Consider the following 20,175-nt stretch of genomic DNA (forward strand, 5'->3'; position numbering starts at 1 on the left):
CCATATTAAACAGGGTCAAAATTCCAGAATTTTGGTTAGAGACAAGGGGTTAAAGGCTCAGAGACTCAGGCATGGTGGAATGGATATATTATGCAACGCCTCATCACAGAATTATTTTTCATGGGCGAGACCAGATAATACACCATTCACCAAGGCCATCAGGAATGTGCTGGTGAGAGGGGTATCAACAGGGGATTGACTTCTTCCATTTTGCCTGGAACTGCCAGGCTTTAAAACTCAAAAGTCTAACATTCTGGAAATTCAGTCTTAGGTAAACTGGCATAGTTGGTCACTCTAGTGCAGTATCACTAAGTGTTGGCATGATGGGTGCATAAATGAGATGGCTGCAGTGGGAGAGATGGAGGCTCCATATGAGTCCAACGGCATGTGCTTACCACTTAACCAACACCGGTCTAACAAATGCCTTCTTAGGATGTCCAACCTACTATCATCAACAAAGACACACACCGAATCCACAAGATGGCACTGTTTGGTAAGGAGACCAACTGGCCACCTGATAACGTATTGACTGCATTGGAACCCTTCCATCCTGAAAGCATCAGCCATTTCTTTCTTATAGGACTAGACATCTATTCTGGATATGAGTTTGTCTTGCCTACCCAGAAGGCCATAGCCAGCGGCACTGTTTGGAGTGTTGTGAACATTCTAACTGGGTCAATTCCATATAATCACGAGTATAACTTTTTCTTTTGTTTTCAAAATCTGGAGATACTTCTTTAATAACTGATTTCATTGTGATTGTTTCAAGTCACTAAAAGTACTGCATATTGTCCTGTGCATTCAAAAGTGAAATGAGAATGTCTGAAAATACCACCTGCCATTTACTTTCACTTTTTTTGACATGTAGGGAAAAAAAAACAGAGAAGTCACAGGTTTTTTGCTATGAAATATGTTCTCTTCAGGTTATGACTAAGTGTGATTTGGGGTGTGCAATGGGGAGGCTTGCTTTTTCTACTGTCATATTTTTTGTATCTGTCTTTTCATTTTATTTTTATTTTTTTATTTTTTTTTTGTCTTTTCATTTTAGAAGTATTCTTGAGTAGTCATAAAACCATGCACTGGTCTTTAAAATTGCTTTTAAAATTGTATCAAAAATAGTATAAAAATCCCACAAGCATTTGGACATGGCTCTTGCTCGGTGTTAAGAAAGTATTATTTAGAATATTTTTTTCTAATATCATTAACGGTATGAAAGATAGCAAAGATGATTAAAAAGTGGAAGGGATTTGATTATAATCTTAAGGTCCAAGACAATGCCTCATCAAATACTGACTTGAATATATGGTAACATTTTTTAAAGTAGTTATTTTTGAAAAATATATCTATATATGTGCAGTGTTGGACTTTAGAACCTATTAAGTTAGGAGTATGGATTCCCATGGTGAGTATTTTTCCGAATACCCTGTTGGGAACTACCATGACTCTAGAGTACAAACCAGGCCTCTGGCAAAGGAGGGATTTCCCTGGAGAGGAGGGAAGAGAGGAAGTGTTGTGGAAGATGACATTACATTAAGTATTGGCATAAAAATTTTTGTTTTCATATCTGTTTCAGAAGTTTTAAAGGAAACAATTTATATATGTTTAAAGGTTACTGGACCACTATGAATATCATGGAGAAAACCTCCCACAAGGGAGGGAAATACATAGAAATATTTAGTAGAGTCTCTGTTGCTCTGGGGATGGGCATGTTTTTTGGAGAATAAAATATAGATAATTAAGAAATTAGGGCAGCCCAGGTGGCTCAGCGGTTTACCTCCGCCTTCAGTCCAGGGCGTGATCCTGGAGACCCGGAATCGAGTCCCACGTCGGGCTCCCTGCATGGAGCCTGCTTCTCCCTCTGCCTGTGTCTCTGCCTCTCTCTCTCTCTTTCTGTGTCTCTCATGAATAAATAAATAAAATTAAAAAAAACTAGCCAGGCAACACAAGAAAAAACACAGTAGAAAGAAAGGCAACAGAAGTTATAACGAACATAAAAACTGTGCCAATATATATGAATGGTTTCAACAGCTATAGCAAAAAGTGAAGTCTCTTCTAATGGTTTTAAAAGGAAAATTCAATTGTCAGAAACCTGTACATTATTAGATGCACAACTAATTCAAGAAGAAAGTTAAAGAGAAGAAAAATAAAGCAAGTGAATATACAGATAGGATAAGAATGGAGGTCCAAAGCAACACCATTAACCAGGATAAAGAGGGTAGCTTGTATTGATAAAAAAGTACAGATATACGACAATTAAAAAGTTGAGAACGATAATAACAAGAGATGTAGAAGAGACCAATTATATTATGTGACACTATGCTAAAAATATTTAGTGTTCAGAAAATAGATTTCTGAAAAAAATATGAAAATTATCAAAATTGATTCAAGAACTAGGAAACTTGGACAGGAAAACAAGTGTGGAAGAAATGAAAAACATATAAATATTTGTTTCCTAAAAGCATCTGGGCTCCTAATTGTCTCAGGAAAACAGTTATTTTTCTATGCTACTGCATGGAACATGCTGAAAGCTTTTCAGTGAGTTTTCTAAAGCTGACATTATCTTGATTAATTAAAATCTGATAGAACATTAAGTATACCAGTCCCATTCTGAGAAGTATTGACTGGATTCAAATAAATAAACCCTGGGGTCTGTCTTATCTAGAAAAAGCTGCATAAGGTCACTTATATAGATTACAAATCAAACAGTTGTAATTTACAGTGTTTTGCCCTCATGATCTTCTCTTCAGGGTTGGGATTTGAGAACTCCGTTTTTTAGTTATACTTACACCTAACATGTCCTACAAGATCTTTAGTCACGTAGACCTTTTATTGAACTTGGATTTTTCTTCCTGCCTTGGCCCTGGGGATTGCTAGAGTAAATTTCTTGATTTGGTTTTGTTAAATTTGTAGTTGTTATTTTGAATACGTTAATTTTTCCCATTTCTTTTTATAGGCATTTAGGGTTAAATTCAAGGTAATCTCCTGGTTTTCCTCTAGCCTAATTGAGATATAATTGACACATAATATTGTGTAAGTTTAATGCGTGTAATGTGATGATGTGATACACATAAATATCGCAAAATATGACCCTTCACCTCCATTGCTGTTGCTGTTGTTATGAGAACATTAAAGCTCTACTCTTACAGTAACTTTCAAGTATACAATCCAATATTATTATTATTATTTTTTAATTTTTTATTTATTTATGATAGTCACACACAGAGAGAGAGAGAGGCAGAGACACAGGCAGAGGGAGAAGCAGGCTCCATGCACCAGGAACCTGATGTGGGACTCGATCCCGGGTCTCCAGGATCGCGCCCCGGGCCAAAGGCAGGCGCCAAACCGCTGCGCCACCCAGGAATCCCCACAATCCAGTATTATTAACTGCTGTCACCATGCTATGCCTTAGATCATGGAACTTATTCATCTGATAACTGACAATTTGTACCCTTTAACCAATGTCTCCCATTAAGCCCCTGAGAACATAATGTACATACATAGTAAGGGCAATAGTGATTATAGTGAATAATTCTGTGTTGTATACTTGAAATTTTCTTAAGAGAGCAAATATTAAGTGTCCTCACTACAAAAACAAACAAACAACTGTGAGGTGATAGATGTGTTAATTAACTTAATATGCTAATCACTTCACAATGTATGTGTATTATCAAATTACCACGTTCTATACTTTAAATATACGCAATTTTATTTGTCAGTTATATCTTAAACCTGGAAAAATGTTAGCATCATCCAAACAATTTCATAGAAACATCCAAAATAAATTTTGACTATATATCTGGGTACCATGGCCCAGTTAAGACGCCACATAAAAGTAACCATCATGAAGTTCAAAGAACAGACCCATCATCCCTCACCTGGTAGCTTGTGGGACTGGGATTCAAATACATTCCACTGAACTTCATACTGTTTACTTCTGTGTTACACTGTCCACCATTCAGCAAGTGGGTGATTGGTGTGTAATCTTTTACAAATACTTTAAAAGGATATTTGAAACCTCTATTCAATTTCTGGTTGATTTAAATGAGCCATCAATGGTCAGGTTTTGTACTGTGTCTCACTCTTCCACTAAACTGTGAAATACGTGACTGTAGAGAGGTACTTAAACAGAACCTGGGGCCATTTGGAGCCTTGAATGTGCAGCATCACATCCTTCTGACACAAAGATCACAATTCTCACTTAGCTGTCAGAAGAGCACCTACGTGAATTCTTTTTTGTTTTTGTTTCTGTTTTCAGTAATATTGGTGCATTTCCACCGATTCATCTTGGTTTGTTTTCCAAGACTTTTGAACATTTAATACTATGTTTAATGCTTTTAATACTATGACAGCTGTCCGGGATTAGGAATAGTCTGTAGTTATGGAAAAGGGAGAAGCTAACCAGCTCATCCTGGGATCCAGTCTGTGTTTTAGTGTCTGCGTATTTTTTGTCTTATGCTCTAATCTGTTGATCTGATCTTTTCCTAATGAGAAAGAAATAAGGACTTCAGATCAAATAGGAGATGGTGTAATCAGAGCATGTTGTTAAGTTCTTTTTAAAACTGGCTCAGTGAAAGGCAATGTGAGGGCAAGGCTGTTTCTAGAGTGGTTTTCATGAAACACCAGGAGTGAAGTTTGTGCTTTTGCACCGGGGGTAGTATTCATTGCCTCGGACACAGTGGGAGAGTGGAGACAGAGCTGTGCTCAGCTGTGGGCAGGACTCCTGACCTGGACGAGGGTGCCCCCCCAGAGGGCTGGGAAAGCAGGAGGAGCTTTGAGAGTTGAAGGCTCAGCCAGAGGCTTGTGCTAGACCACCGCTGTGTGTATGTGACCGAGCCAGACTTTACCACTTTTAGTATAGTTTCAAAACAAGTGCTAAGAGGAGCCTCGAATGCTCTCTCCATCTAGGCACGGTCCTAGCAAGGTAATCAACACAACAGTTTTGTATGTGGGGATCTTCTACATTTATGGTTTCCCAGGGATTCGTTTTATACTTTAACACCTTGGCCACTTAAACGAAGTGAAACAAACCTTTGTGTGGAAGGAAGGTTTGTTTGAAACCCCGGAGGTAACTGTGTAGTGTCTATAGATAATGACAGGGATTCCTCCAACCTCCTCCTATAAACTAACCCTGCCTTTTACCACTGAAACTGGAATTATCTCCATTTATACCCAGTTCACCAGGGAAGCATTCGCACAAAGATAAGATCTGAAGAAATATCATTTCTTCAACATTAAACATATTCCTTTGAGGGGAACCAGTATCATAGAACCATGCGCCTAGACTTCTGCGGCCTGTACCACCCACAGTTACCACCGCTGTTTCTTTGAGTGTGTTGCTTTGGCTGAAGTAGACAGAGAATTTTGAGAATTTTGAAGTCCTCTAGCTGTCAGTTTCCAGCGGAAAGCAGATGATCCTTCGAAGGACAGAAGGAGAATTCCTATGGATGATGGTGTGTAACTGAATGCCAGAATCTTCTGAGATGGCCCTAGGAAGCCCAGAGTGCAGACATAGTCTGCTCTATGAAGGCAGTGACCACATATCGGTCAGGGAAGCGCTCAACCTAGCATTTTCTCTGTACCATGATGTTACCCTAGGTGACCATTAGAGCCCATACAAAATATTCAACAGGCTATGCAGGGATTTTCAGTGACTGCATACCACGTAACATCATCTACGATGTCCAAACCTCTAACACCTTTTTTTTGATTTAGGACAGATTAGTATAATCTGAGGGAATATTGTTTTTTTTTCTTTTTCTCACCCCTGAGACCTGCATTCTATCTTTGATTTTGCTCACCAGCACTGATGTAGCACTACCCTGGGGGTCTCCACTGCCCTCATGAGGCTGTCAGTCCCCGCACTGCGCCTCACTCCACACTATTACCCTCAGTTTCCATGGAAGTTTAAGCTACATGATATTCAGCTATTCATTTAAGAAATATACTTTTAGTTTTTGTTCTCTGCTCAATTCTACTGATAAACAGGATTTCAGCTTGATAATTAGAAAATATGTTTTGTATTTTCTGCCAACAACACAATTCAGCTCCAGAAGGATTCATTCATTCTAACTCCACTGTGAGTTAGAACCAGTATGCCTCTATACTATTTTATTACATTTCCAAGTGGCTTTTTAAAAATATATATTTTTCACATTCAGGGAAATTTTAGGTTTACAGCTAAACTGAGCAGAAAGTACAAAGAGCTCCCATACACCCACTGCTCCTGACACACGAAGCCTCCCCTCTATTGATACCTGAGCCAGAGTGGTACATCTGTTACCATCAGTGGACCTACAGTGATACATCATAATTACCCAAAGTCTGAAGTTTACATTTGGATTCACTCTTGATGTGGACATTTTATGAGGTTTTTTTTCCCTATGGGTTTTGACAAACATTATGTATATCATTTAGAATAGTTTCACTACCCTAAAAATCCTCAATGCCCTACCTGTTTATCCTTCACTCCCCTTAGTCCCTGGCAGCCACTGATCTTTTAACTGTTTCCATAGTTTTGCCTTTTCCAGAATGTCATATACTTGGGACCACACAGTATTTATCCTTCTCAGATTGGCTTCTTTTACTTAGTACGCATTAAATGTTCCTCCAAGTCTTTTCATGGCTTGATAGCTTGTTTCTTTTTATCATTGATATTCCACTGTCTGGATGTACCAGAGTTTATCTGTTCACCTACTGAAGGACATCTTGGTTGCTGACAAATTTTGGCAATTATGAATAAAGCTTCCATTAACATCTGTGTGCATAGTATTTTTTTTAAAAGATTTATTTATTTATCTTAGAGAGGGAGAGAGTTGATGGGGAGGGGCAGAGGTAGAGAGAGAGAATTTCGAGCAGACTTCCCACCGAGCAGGGAGGTTAATGACAGGTTTGAACTCATGACCCTGAAATCATGACCTGAGCCAAAACCAAGACTTGGGGCTTAACTGACTGCACCACCAAGGTGCCTCTGTGCATGCTTTTATATTCACATAAGTTTTCAGTTCATCTGAGTAAATACTAAGGAACACAATTGCTGGATTGTATGGTAAAAATGCGTTTAGTTTTTATTTTTATTTCTTAATAAGAAATTTATTTTTTATTGGTGTTCAATATACAGAACATGTACAGAGCCAACATACAGAATAACGCCCAGTGCTCATCCCGTCAAGTGCCCCCGTCAGTGCCCGTCACCCATTCACCCCCACCCCCCGCCCTCCTCCCCTTCCACCACCCCTAGTTCATTTCCCAGAGTTAGAAGTTTTTATGTTCTGTCTCCCTTTCTGATATTTCCCACACATTTCTTCTCCCTTCCCTTCTATTCCCTTTCACTATTATTTATATTCCCCAAATGAATGAGACCATATAATGTTTGTCCTTCTCCGATTGACTTACTTCACTCAGCATAATACCCTCCAGTTCCATCCACGTCGAAGCAAATGGTGGGTATTTGTCGTTTCTAATGGCTGAGGAATATTCCATTGTATACATAAACCACATCTTCTTTATCCATCATCTTTCGATGGACACCGAGGCTCCTTCCACAGTTTGGCTACTGTGGTCATTGCTGTTAGTGCAATCGGGGTGCAGGTGTCCCGGCATTTCATTGCATCTGTATCTTTGGGGTAAATCCCCAACAGTGCAATTGCTGGGTCGTAGGGCAGGTCTATTTTTAATTCTTTGAGGAACCTCCACACAGTTTTCCAGAGTGGCTGCACCAGTTCACATTCCCACCAACAGTGCAGGAGGGTTCCCCTTACTCCACATCCCCTCTGATATTTGTTGTTTCCGGTCTTGTTAATTTTCACCATTCTCACTGGTGTGAGGTGGGATTTCATTGTGGTTTTGATTTGTATTTCCCTGATGGCAAGTGATGCGGAGAATTTCCTCATGTGCATGTTGGCCATGTCTATGTCTTCCTCTGTGAGATTTCTCTTCATGTCTCTTGCCCATTTCATGATTGGATTGCTTGTTTCTTTGGTGTTGAGTTTAATAAGTTCTTTATAGATCTTGGATACTCGCCCTTTATCTGATAGGTCATTTGCAAATATCTTCTCCCATTCTGTAGGTTGTCTTTTAGTTCTGTTGACTGTATCCTTTGCTGTGCAAAAGCTTCTTATCTTGATGAAGTCCCAATAGTTCATTTTTGCCTTTGTTTCTTTTGCCTTCGTGGATGTATCTTGCAAGAAGTTATTGTGGCCGAATTCAAAAAGGGTGTTGCCTGTGTTCTCCTCTAGGATTTTGATGGATTCTTGTCTCACATTTAGATCTTTCATCCATTTTGAGTTTATCTTTGTTTATGGTGAAAGAGAGTGGTCTAGTTTCATTCTTCTGCATTGGATGTCCAATTTTCCCAGCACCATCTATTGAAGAGACTGTCTTTCTTCCAGTGGATAGTCTTTCCTCCTTTATCGAATATTAGTTGACCATAAAGTTGAGGGTCCACTTCTGGGTTCTCTATTCTGTTCCATTGATCTATGTGTCTGTTTTTGTGCCAGTACCACACTGTCTTGATGACCACAGCTTTGTAGTACAACCTGAATCTAGCATTGTGATGCCCCCAGATATGGTTTTCTTTTTTAAAATTCCCCTGGCTATTCGGGGTCTTTTCTGATTCCACACAAATCTTAAAATAATTTGTTCTCACTCTCTGAAGAAAGTCCATGGTATTTTGATAGGGATTGCATTAAATGTGTAAATTTCCCTGGGTAACATTGACATTTTCACAATATTAATTCTGCCAATCCATGAACATGGAATATTCTTCCATCTCTTTGTGTCTTCCTCAATTTCTTTCAGAAGTGTTCTATAGTTTTTAGGGTATAGATCCTTTACCTCTTTGGTTAGGTTTATTCCTAGGCATCTTATGCTTTTCGGTGCAATTGCAAATGGGATTGACTCCTTAATTTCTCTTTCTTCAGTCTCAATGTTAGCGTATAGAAATGCCATTGATTTCTGGGCATTGATTTTGTATCCTGTCACGCTGCCAAATTGCTGTATGAGTTCTAGCAATCTTGGGGTGGAGGCTTTTGGGTTTTCTATGTAGAGTGTCATGTCATCGGCGAAGAGGGAGAGTTTGACTTCTTCTTTGCCAGTTTGAATGCCTTTAATGTCTTTTTGTTGCCTGATTGCTGAGGCTAGGACTTCCAATACTATGTTGAATAGCGGTGGTGAGAGTGGACATCCCTGTCTTGTTCCTGATCTTAGGGGAAAGGCTCCCAGTGCTTCCCCACTGAGAATGATATTTGCTGTGAGCTTTTTGTAGATGGCTTTTAAGATGTCGAGGAATGTTCCCTCTATCCCTATGCTCTGAAGAGTTTTGATCAGGAATGGATGCTGTATTGTGTCAAATGCTTTCTCTGCATCTGATGAGAGGATCATATGGTTCTTGGTTTTTCTCTTGCTGATATGATGAATTACATTGATTGTTTTACGAGTGTTGAACCAGCTTTGTGTCCCGGGAATAAATCCCACTTGGTCTTGTTGAATAATTTTCTTAATGTACTGTTGGATCCTATTGGCTAGTATCTTGTTGAGAATTTTTGCATCCATGTTCATCAGGAATATTGGTCTATAATTCTCCTTTTTGGTGGGGACTTTGTCTGGTTTTGGAATTAAGGTGATGCTGGCCTCATAGAACGAATTTGGAAGTACTCCATCTCTTTCTATCTTTAGGAGAATAGGTATGGTTTCTTCTTTAAACCTTTGGTAGAATTCCCCTGGGAAGCCATCTGGCCCTGGACTTTTGTGTCTTGGGAGGTTTTTGATGACTGCTTCAATTTCCTCCCTGGTTATTGGCCTGTTCAGGTTTTCTATTTCTTCCTGTTCCAGTTTTGGTAGTTTGTGGCTTTCCAGAAATACGCCCATTTCTTCGAGATTGCCTAATTATTGGCGTAGAGCTGTTCATAATATGTTTTTAAAATAGTTTGTATTTCCTTGGTGTTGGTAGTGATCTCTCCTTTCTCTCTCTCTCTCTCTCTTTTTTTGATCTCTCCTTTCTCATTCATGATTTTATTAATTTGAGTCTTCTCTCTCTTCTTTTTAATAAGGCTGGCTAATGGTTTATCTATCTTATTAATTCTTTCAAAGAACCAACTCCTGGTTCTATTGATCTGTTCCACAGTTCTTCTGGTATTGATTTCATTGAGTTCTGCTCGAATCTTTATTAACTCTCTTCTTCTGCTGGGTGTAGGATCTATTTGCTGTTTTTTCTCTAGCTCCTTTAGGTGTAAGGTTAGCTTTTGTATTTGAGTTCTTTCCAGTTTTTGAATGGATGCTTGTATTGCGATGTATTTCCCCCTCAGGACTGCTTTTGCTGCATCCCAAAGATTTTGAACAGTTGTATCTACATTCTCATTAGTTTCCATGAATCTTTTTAATTCTTCCTTAATTTCCTGGTTGACCCTTTAATCTCTTAGCAGGATGGTCCTTAACCTCCACGTGTTTGAGGTCCCTCCAAACTTCTTGCTGTGATTTAGTTCTAATTTCAAGGCATTATGGTCTGAGAATATGCAGGGGATGATCCCAATCTTTTGGTATCGGTTCAGACCTGATTTGTGACCCAGCATGTGGTCTATTCTGGAGAAAGTTCCATGTGCACTTGAGAAGAATGTGTATTCAGTTGAGTTTGGATGTAAAGTTCTGTAGATATCTGTGAAATCCATCTGGTCCAGTGTATCATTTAAATCTCTCATGTCTTTGGAGGTGTTGTGTTTAGAAGACCTATGGAGTGTAGAAAGCGCTAGATTGAAGTCACCAAGTATAAGTGTATTATTATCTAAGTATTTCTTCACTTTGGTTATTAATTGATATATTTGGGAGCTCCCACATTCGGGGCATATATATTGAGGACTGTTAAGTCCTCTTGTAGGATAGATCCTTTAAGTATGAGATAGTGTCCCTCACTACAGTCTTCGGGGTAAATTTTAGTTTATCTGATATAAGGATGGCTACCCCTGCTTTCTTTTGAGGACCATTTGAATGGTTCTCCAACCTTTTATTTTCAGCTGTAGGTGTCCTTCTGTCTAAAATGAGTCTCTTGTAGACAGCAAATAGATGGGTCCTGCTTTTTTATCCAGTCTGACACTCTGCGCCTTTTGATGGGGTCATTAAGCCCGTTCACGTTCAGAGTTACTATTGAAAGGTATGAGTTTAATGTCATCATGATATCTATTCAGTCCTTGTTTTTGTGGATTGTTCCACTGAACTTCTTCTTAAAGGGGAATTTTAAGAGTCCCCCTTAAAATTTCTTGCAGAGCTGGTTTGGAGGTCACATATTCTTTCAGTTCCTGCCTGTCTTGGAAGCTCTTTATCTCTCCTTCCATTTTGAATGAGAGCCTTGCTGAATAAAGTATTCTTGGTTGCATGTTCTTCTCATTTAGGACCCTGAATATATCCTGCCAGCCTTTCTGGCCTGCCAGGTCTCTGTGGAGAGGTCTGCTGTTACCCTAATACTCCTCCCCATAAAGGTCAGGGATTTCTTGTCTCTTGCTGCTTTAAGGATTTCTCTTTATCTTTGGAATTTGCAAGCTTAACTATTAGATGTCGAGGTGTTGAACGTTTTTTATTGATTTTAGGGGGGGATCTCTCTATTTCCTGGATCTGAATGCCTGTTTCCCTTCCCAGATTAGGAAAGTTTTCAGCTATGATTTGTTCAAATACATATTCTGGCCCTCTGTCCCTTTCGGCGCCCTCGGGAACCCCAATTAAAAGTAGGTTTTTCTTCCTCAGGCTGTCGTTTATTTCCCTTAATCTATCCTCATGGTCTTTTAGTTGTTTGTCTCTTTTTTCCTCAGTTTCCCTCTTTGCCATCAACTTGTCTTCTATGTCACTCACTCATTCTTCCACCTCGTTAACCCTCGTCGTTAGGACTTCTAGTTTGGATTGCATCTTATTCAATTGATTTTTAATTTCTGCCTGATTGGATCTAAATTCTGCAGTCATGAGGTCTCTTGAGTCCTTTATGCTTTTTTCTAGAGCCACCAGTAGCTGTATAATAGTGCTTCTGAATTGGCTTTCTGAAATTGAATTGTAATCCAGATTTTGTAACTCTGTGGGAGAGAGGACTGTTTCTGATTCTTTCTTTTGAGGTGAGGTTTTCCTTCTAGTCATTTTGCTCAGTGCAGAGTGGCCAAAAACAAGTTGTATTGGGAAAAGGAGAAAAAGAGAGAGAAAGAAGGAAAGAAAAGAGAAAAGAAAAAAGGAAGAAAAAAAAAGAAAAAGAAAGGGAAAAAGGGGGTGGGGGAAGCAAACAGAAATCAAAAAGCAAAAACAAAAACAAAAACAAAACCCACGTGGGAGTATCTTCTGATTCTGTAGACTTTAAGTCCCTTGCCTTCCCCTGGAACTGGTCCGTCCAGCTGGTCTTCTGGGGGAGGGGCCTGTCGTGCTGATTCTCAGGTGTTAGCACTTGGGGGAGCTGCTCTGCCCCTGCCTGCTGCAGGGCTCAGCGGGGGTTGGTTGTTCACCCCGTGAGGCCCCAGGAGGAACAACCGCAGTGGCGGGGCCAGCTCTGCAGCCCTGGAGTCAGCTCCCGCAGTAACTACTGAGCTCTCCGTCTGCAGGGCCTGGAGGCTCCGGGGCGGGGCCGCTGATCTGCTCAGCTCGGGGCAGGAGCGTCCTTGCTGTCCTGGGCCCTCCCGGCCTCTGCCTGTCCCGGGGGAGGCCGGATCCTGGGCTGTGTCCCGGCGCCCTGTGCTCCGGGGCCTGCGCTGTTGGATTCGCGCTCCCTCTGCGCAGCCCCCTCCGCGGAGCCGCCGCCCGAGCCCCTCCCAGCTGCTCCGGCCCCGCCGTGCGCGCTGCAGCCCTTAGGGAGCTCGGCGCACTCTCCTGGGCGCAGGTGTCTGTTAGTGTCCCAGGGAGCCCGAGGGCATCCCCGCCCTCCTGGGTCCTGCTCTAACTCCCTGCGAGCCCCTTTCCGCCCGGGAAGGTTGGTGCAGCTCCTGCTCCTCTGGGAAGGGGCTCTCCTGTCCTGGGGACACTCGCCCCGGCCTCAGCCCGGCTCCTCGCGGGGCCCCTCCCCCTTGGATGCTTCTTTCTTTCTTTCTTTCTTTCTTTCTTTCTTTCTTTCTTTCTTTCTTTCCTTTTCTTTCTTTCTTCTTTCTTTTTTCTTTCTTTCTTTCTTTTTCATCTTCCTACCTTGATAAGAGTGCAAACTTCTCACTGTAGCATTCCAGCTGGTCTCTCTTGAAATCTCAGGCCGAATTCGTAGATTTTCAGGATGATTTGAAGGTTATCTAGGTAATTTGGTTGGGACAGGTGACTTGGGGACCCTAGTTTTCCGCTATGTTGCCCCTCCCCTTGCGTTTAGTTTTTAAAGAAATTGTCAAACTCTTCCAAAGTGGCCATACCATTCTTCATTCCTCTGGCTGTTTTTTTGTTTTGTTTTGTTTTGTTTTGTTTGTTTTAGCATTTGAGAGGTGTACATACAGGCCATGCAGAAATGCCACCACCATGGTCTCTGGAGTATCAAGATCAGGTGCCAACGGGATCCCTGGGTGGCTCAGCAGTTTGGCGCTTGTCTTTGGCCCTGGGCGCGATCCTGGAGATCCCGGATCGAATCCCATGTCGGGTTCCCGGTGCATGGAGCCTGCTTCTCCCTCTGCCTATGTCTCTGCCTCTCTCTCTCTCTCTCTCTCTCTCTATCATAAAATAAATTAAAAAATTAAAAAAAAATTCAAAAGCTAAAAAAAAAATTCTAAAAAAAAGATCAGGTGCCAACAGTATGTCAACTACGTAGCATCCTTAGGGATGCTGAATTTGCATACTTGGGAAGAGTACTGTGTGGAATGAATACACTCTCAGACTGTCCCTATGGCTCGTACCAGGATCTAGAGGTCTGCTGGGCCCCTTTGAGGTGATAGTAACTATTAATATTAATTTCCGAACTTTCAGCCTTAATTTTCCCATTCATCCCCATCCCTTCTTTCTTCCTCAGCTCTTCCCTATGCCAATTAATTAAGACCTCACTCTAGCTTCTATCTACATATCCCAATAATATTAACCTGAGTTAGAAAACCCAAGTATATGAAGAGGCTTATTTTGTCTCCTGAGAAGTATACAGGCTAATGATGTTACTATAGCAGCCCGCCTCCCACTTCAGAAACGTAGCAAGCAATGTGGGTTTTTCAATGAAAAAACCTGAGACTGGATCTTTAATCATCTACCATTATTTGTGCAAAGAATAATTATGTTATTCTTTTAAATTATGCCTCACTTTGCCATTATTATTCTAAGAATTAGGTTCTGAGTTTCCAGACTTTCCTTTGAACTTACTCGTTCAGACTTTTCTTGTTTCTACCTAAGCAGATTTGTATCTAGATTCCCCTCCCCACTGGCTTTCATCTTTAGATTAAAAACTTGTAAAATGGCTTTTGATATAACTTCTCTCTAAAATAGGACCTCCATAATTCTAACTTTAGCTCAAAATACCACAGTTCTGGACAAGTGATTTTTCAGTTACCCATCTAAAATGTGGCATTTTTCTTACAGTTTGGGTATTCCTGGCATGTACATACATACCAAGTCTTCACACTCTGAGTTTCTCCATCCTTCATTAGCCCATGAGCCCCAGATCACTATTAGCATATTCTTGGATTACATTGTTGCATTTTGGGGTTTTGCCTTGTATTTAATTTAGTGACTTCTGGTGTGGAAGGAGTCTCCTCAACTTGGAAAACAGCAAAAACAGTTTTAAAAAGTTAATCAGTCAAACCTTGATTACTAATGGAAATGAAAAGGACAGTTGTATATGGATAATTAAAATCAATAAGTCAAATGTCCTCTTTTTTTTTAAGTTTTTTTTAAAATTTTTATTTATTTATGATAGTCACAGAGAGAGAGAGAGAGAGAGAGAGGCAGAGACACAGGCAGAGGGAGAAGCAGGCTCCATGTACCGGGAGCCCGACGTGGGATTCGATCCCGGGTCTCCAGGATCGCGCCCTGGGCCAAAGGCAGGCGCTAAACCGCTGCGCCACCCAGGGATCCCAAATGTCCTCTTTTTCAAGAGGAAATTCAAAGTCCTTTATTTCTATGAACTTTTAAAAATGTAGGTGTACTTCATATGAGTTTTAGTTTTGTCTCACATCGTCTCCTATCAGGCAAATTCAACAGAGAAGGGCCTCGATCAGAAGAATATATATATATATTATGAAATATATAAATATATATATATAATATTTATATATATATATTTAATATATATATATATGAAATTTATATATATATTTAATATATATATATATGAAATTGTATATATATGTATATATATAACATGATCATTTGGAAGTATCCAGATTTGTGAAGTCCATGAGAGAAAAAGGAAGAAAGAACAGTCCTAGCAGATCAAATAAAAATGATGAAAGAGGAGGGGAGATTTTTAGCCTTATTTCCATATATCCCTATGGGTTTGAGTTGCGCTCATTTAAAGTAATATGGGGAACAGTTTCTGGGTTAGAGGGCCTCCTGAAAGGTCACTGTCATCCATACCTTTCTGTATCTTGATTAATTTTGGTGCAGGTGGGGAGCAGGATGTCTTTAGGAACATTTGGGAATATGCAAAGCAGGATCAGCACAGGGTGGAAAGGCGAGTAAAGTGACATGGGGGAAGCAGTTAGTAACTGAGGATTGAAGTGTCTTGCCCTTTTAGGAATCATAATTTGCTTCTGTGAATTTATTCCTTCACTAAACACAATACATACAGAATCCTGTAATACTGTGGGGAATACAAAAATGAATAAAGCAGTCCTTAGCCTTATGAAACTTAAAAGTGTATTTTGTAGAGATAATACATGTATTTAAAACTATAATGCAAAGTATGAGAAATGCTTTAGAGGAGGAACAAATTCACAAAGGTTTTGAATGGAGAGTAAATTTATTTTTTTAATTTATTTTTTTATTGGAGTTCAATTTGCCAACATATAGTATATCACCCAGCGCTCATCCCGTCAAGTGCCCCCCTCAGTGCTCATCACCCAGTCAACCCAACCCCCGGCCCACCTCCCTTTCCACTACCTCTTGTTCGTTTCCCAGAGTTAGGAATCTCTCATGTTCTGTCATCCTCACTGTGGAGAGTAAAATTTATCTGAGAAAATAAAAGTATTCTTGGTAGAGGTAATATTTGGGTTAGATCTTGTAGAGTGAAGAGAACATTGCATGACCAGAGGAGAATGTATTTAGAGAATGAAGTGTAACATTCAGTGTTACAGGAGCACTGAGTACAAGCAAAACAAAAAGTCCGTTCATTGTTGGCAGATTGTACAGGGACTTAAAAGCTATGGTGACATAGATTTAGACTATTTGTTAGGCAAAGAGGAAAGCAGTGAAGATTTGAGTGCGTGGGAACAATGTTATTGAATAGTGTCATAACTGAGCTGCAATTTACTAAATGGATAGAGTGGGGAGAGGATGAAGGTGGGAAGAGCAGTAGAGGTAGATGAGATAATAACAATATGGTATTCATAATTGTGGATTATTCTAGAATGTTGTATAGGCACTGCAGATCATGGTCCACTAGATTTTGAAATAAATTTACTTGGTGGGGCAAGCATTATAAAAAAACTAAAGGAATAGAATAGAAAATATTGGATTTTTTATTGCACTCAGTAGGATAAGTATTGTTTTATGAAACTTTTGTTTCAGTTTTTAATATTTTAAATATATATGAATTTTGTTATATGTTTATAGAGCTGTGGTGTGGAATATATTTTCTATGGTGGATTGTGGTCAAGATAGAGGAACTCTACTAGAGGAGATGTTTACAAAGTCTATCTTCATGGTAATGGTTATTGGCACTCCATAAATATGCTCTAGTCTAGGCAAGGGTATGAGAGAAATCCTTCAAGCACATTGTATATAGGGAGATCTGTCTCTATTTGAAATAGCCACTGTTTTATTTCACTACTTCTTTTAGAAGCATGGTAGTGAATGTTCAGTTTGATCAGGAAACCATAATTTTTGAATACTCAGTGTCATAATTTTGAGGTATCTCTTGCATTTTTTTCCCAAAGATTTTATTTATTCATATATTTTAGAGACAGAGAGAATGGCAGAGGGAGGAGAGAGAGAATCTCAAGCAGGCTCATGGTGATCATGACCTGAGTTGAAACCAAGTTTCAGATGCTTAACCAATTGGAGCCACCCAGGTGCTCCATCTCTTGCATTTCTAAAAATGATCAACTGCCTTCAGAACAGTAGTTCTCAAGAGGGGACAGTTTGCCCCTTAGGGATATTTGTCAATGTGTGGAGATATTTTTGGTTATCACAATAACCAAAATGCCCCAAACTAGTTATTTAAAAGAAATGCAATTCTTAATAGCAGTTGTAAGATTCATGCTAAGATTTGGCCTAACACAGATTCAGTGATATTATTTGTAGAATGCTCTGATCATCAACTTTATTATTAGATTTAATATGATATATCAATATTTGCCTATATGTAGGCCAGAATGAAAAGCTGCACAAAATAGTTTAGCAATACCAAGTTTATAACTCTAGGATCATTTCTTGAAACTCAACATTAAAAAGTCAGAATTATGTCTTACCACCATAATATCGACTAATTTATAATCCTATATATATATTTTTATATGTGGAGAAGCAACTTTACCTTGAAATGAGTTCAGAGAATTGGCAACCAGCTGCCCAAGTAAGTGAACCACATCATTTAAAATTCTTAAGAGTTTTTAAATTTAAAATAGATTCAACAGAAGTCACTGAAATTCTTATAGATCTGAATATTTAATAAATATAGATGATCGGAAAGAGACATTATTTAAAAATTGAAATTCATTTAGCCAACATAAAGAAAGGGACTTTTTTTTTTAATATAAATTAATTTTTATTGGTGTTCAATTTACCAACATACAGAATAACACCCAGTGCTCATCCCGTCAAGTGTCCCCCTCAGTGCCTGTCACCCATTCACCCCCACCCCCCGCCCTCCTCCCCCTCCACCACCCCTAGTTCATTTCCCAGAGTTAGAAGTCTTTATGTTCTGTCTCCCTTTCTGATATTTCTCGCACATTTCTTCTCCCTTCCCTTATATTCCCTTTCACTATTATTCATATTCCCCAAATGAATGAGAACATACACTGTTTGTCCTTCTCCGGTTACTGTGGCCAAGTTCAAAAAGGGTGTTGCCTGAGTTCTCCTCTGGGATTTTGATGGAATCTTGTCTCACATTTAGATCTTTCATCCATTTTGAGTTTATCTTTGTGTATGGTGCAAGAGAGTGGTCCAGTTTCATTCTTCTGCATGTGGATGTCCAATTTTCCCAGCACCATTTATTGAAGAGACTGTCTTTCTTCCAGTGGATCGTCTTTCCTCCTTTATCGTATATTAGTTGACCATAAAGTTCAGGGTCCACTTCTGGGTTCTCTGTTCTGTTCCATTGATCTATGTGTCTGTTTTTGTGCCAGTACCACACTGTCTTGATGAACACAGCTTTGTAGTACAACCTGAAATCTGGCATTGTGATGCCCCCAGATATGGTTTTCTTTTTTAAAATTCCCCTGGCTGTTCGGGGTCTTTTCTGATTCCACACAAATCTTAAAATAACTTGTTCTAAGTCTCTGAAGAAAGTCCATGGTATTTTGATAGGGATTGCATTATACGTGTAAATTGCCCTGGGTAACATTGACATTTTCACAATATTAATTCTGCCAATCCATGAGCGTGGAATATTTTTCCATCTCTTTGTGTCTTCCTCAATTTCTTTCAGAAGTGTTCTATAGTTTTTAGGGTATATTTTGAGAACCATTTGAATGGTAAATGGTTCTCCAACCTTTTATTTTCAGGTTGTAGGTGTCTTTCTGTCTAAAATGAGTCTCTTGTAGACAGCAAATAGATGGGTCCTGTTTTTTTATCCAGTCTGAAACCCTGCGCCTTTTGATGGGGTCATTAAGCCCATTCACGTTCAGAGTTACTATTGACAGATATGAGTTTAGTGTCATCATGATATCTATTTAGTCCTTGTTTTTGTGGATTGTTCCACTGAACTTCTTCTTAAAGGGGAGTTTTAAGAGTCCCCCTTAAAATTTCTTGCAGAGCTGGTTTGGAGGTCACATATTCTTTCAGTTCCTGCCTGTCTTGGAAGCTCTTTATCTCTCCTTCCATTTTGAATGAGAGCCTTGCTGGATAAAGTATTCTTGGTTGCATGTTCTTCTCATTTAGGACCCTGAATATATCCTGCCAGCCCTTTCTGGCCTGCCAGGTCTCTGTGGAGAGGTCTGCTGTTACCCTAATATTCCTCCCCATGAAAGTCAGGGACTTCTTGTCTCTTGCTGCTTTAAGGATCTTCTCTTTATCTTTGGAATTTGCAAGCTTCACTATTAGATGTCGAGGTGTTGAACGGTTTTTATTGATTTTAGGGGGGGATCTATTTCCTGGATCTGAATGCCTGTTTCCCTTCCCAGATTGGGAAAGTTTTCAGCTAGGATTTGTTCAAATACATATTCTGGCCCTCTGTCCCTTTCGGCGCCCTCGGGAACCACAATTAAACGTAGGTTTTTCTTCCTTAGAGTGTCATTTATTTCCCTTAATCTGTCTTCATGGTTCTTTAATTGTTTATCTCTTTTTTCCTCAGTTTCCCTCTTTGCCATTAACTTGTCTTCTATGTCACTCACTCGTTCTTCCACCTCGTTAACCCTCGTCGTTAGGACTTCTAGTTTGGATTGCATCTCATTCAATTGATTTTTAATTTCTGCCTGATTGGATCTAAATTCTGCAGTCATGAAGTCTCGTGAGTCCTTAATGCTTTTTTCTAGAGCCACCAGTAGCTGTAGAATAGTGCTTCTGAATTGGCTTTCTGACATTGAAGTGTAATCCAGATTTTGTAACTCTGTGGGAGAGAGGGCTGTTTCTGATTCTTTCTTTTGAAGTGAGGTTTTCCTTCTAGTCATTTTGCTCAGTGCAGAGTGGCCAAAAACAAGTTGTATTGGAACACGGGGGAGTATCACTGGTCCGTCCAGCTGGTCTTCTGGGGGAGGGGCCTGCTGTGCTGATTTTCAGGTGTTAGCACTTGGGGGAGCTGCTCAGCCCCTGCCTGCTGCAGGGCTCAGCGGGGGTTGTTTACCCCGTGGGGCCCCAGGAGGAACAGCCGCAGTTGCTATGGCAACTCTGGAAGCCTGGATTCAGCCTCCGCAGGAACTACGGGGCTCGGGGGCTCTCGGTTCTCCGTCC

Source organism: Nyctereutes procyonoides, unplaced genomic scaffold (genome assembly GCF_905146905.1).
Source record: "Nyctereutes procyonoides isolate TBG_1078 unplaced genomic scaffold, NYPRO_anot_genome, whole genome shotgun sequence".
Taxonomy (NCBI): domain Eukaryota; kingdom Metazoa; phylum Chordata; class Mammalia; order Carnivora; family Canidae; genus Nyctereutes; species Nyctereutes procyonoides.